This window comes from Amblyomma americanum, chromosome 1, assembly GCF_052857255.1.
Source record: "Amblyomma americanum isolate KBUSLIRL-KWMA chromosome 1, ASM5285725v1, whole genome shotgun sequence".
NCBI classification, from domain to species: Eukaryota; Metazoa; Arthropoda; class Arachnida; order Ixodida; family Ixodidae; genus Amblyomma; species Amblyomma americanum.
Window position 1 is genome coordinate 333027430 of NC_135497.1, and position 1867 is coordinate 333029296.

A 1867-nucleotide genomic window follows, 5' to 3' on the forward strand; every position below is an offset into this window, starting at 1 on the left:
GTTTTCTTTTTTTCCAAGAACAGTTTCTGAATGGAATGCCCTACCGCAGAACTCTCCATGGCTTTCTAATCATTCTTGATATCTTCACTGCTGCATTCGTAGCTGCACTGTAACTGCATTTTTATGTGTGTTTTTGCATTGTGTATTTTGTGGCATCAATATTGTTCGGTACTTGCTTTGCTTTTCTCCTGAATTTGTTTCCCTCTCCTGCTTGGGCATACAGTATGTCCGCAGTATTCAATAAATAAATAATAAATAAGAACGACGTCCGCAAATTCGCAAGAGAGCGCAATCCAGTAGCCGAACATTCCGAGGACTCCGACCATAGAATCAACTTCGAAGAAACCCGCATCCTCGGAACCGAAACAAATTACCACAAGAGGCTCCTTCTGGAAACCTGGCATATCCAAACCACCCCGAACAATATCAACTGCACAAAAGGAAACCTGCCCTCAGTATATGCCCAGGGACTTCGCTCTTCAACGCAACGAAAAAAAGTCGCCATTCAGCACCTCCCTGCAGTGCGCCAGCGTGACTAACAGCCTAAACACCCCTCCCCTCCATACTTAAAAGACGCTAGCTACTGCCCTCAGTCGAATATCTGTTTTGCAGCGCTATCCTAAACTCCTGTGCTTTCCCTCTCACGGCCATTAACGAGTTAGCCGTAAGAGGGAAAGCACAGGAGTTTAGGATAGCGCTGCAAAACAGATATTCGGCTTTAACTGAGGAAGATGATCTTGATGTTCATTCAATGCACGATAATCTGACATCAATAATTACGGAGTGCGCAGTAGAAGTAGGCCGTAGGACAGTTCGAAATGATACCGGGAAGCTATCTCAGGTGACGAAAGATCTGATTAAGAAGCGCCAAAACATGAGGGCATCTAACCCTACCGATAGAATAGAACTAACGGAGCTATCAAAGTTAATAAATAAGCGCAAGGTAGCCGACATAAGGAAGTTTAATATGGAGAGAATCGAGCATGCTATCAAGAACGGAGGCAGCCTAAAAACAGTGAAGAGGAAACTAGGCATAGGTAAAAACCAGATGTATGCATTAAGAGACAAGCAGGGCAATGTCATTAGCAATATGGATAAGATAGTTAACGTAGCCGAAGAGTTCTACACAGACCTGTACAGTAGCCAATGTAATCAGAGCGTTAATGAGAAAGACAGCAGTGCACAGCAATGCGTCATCCCGCCAGTAACGAAAGATGAAGTAAAGAAAGCCTTAGAAGCAATGAAAAGGGGAAAAACAGCTGGGGAGGATCAGGTAACAGCAGATCTGTTGAATGATGGAGGGGCATCGTGCTAGAAAAACTAGCCACCCTGTATACGCAATGCCTTATGACCTCGACTGTACCAGAAGCTTGGAAGAATGCAAACATTATCTTAATTCATAAGAAGGGAGACGCCAAGGACTTGAAAAATTACAGGCCGATCAGCTTACTATCCGTTGCCTACAAAGTGTTTACTAAGGTAATCGCTAATACAGTCAGGGCAACGTTAGACTTTAATCAACCAAATGATCAGGCAGGCTTTCGTAAAGGATATTCCACAATAGATCATATTCACACTATCAATCAGGTGATAGAGAAATGCGCAGAATATAACCAACCTCTATATATAGCTTTCATTGATTACGAGAAAGCATTCGACTCAGTGGAAACCTCAGCAGTCATACAGGCATTGCGTAATCAGGGGGTAGAAGAGCCTTATGTCAAAATACTGGAAGATATATATAGCAACTGCACAGCTACTATAGTCCTCCATAAAGTCAGCAATAAAATTCCTATAAGGAAGGGCGTCAGGCAAGGAGACACGATCTCTCCAATGCTGTTCACTGCATGTTTACAGGAGGTATTTC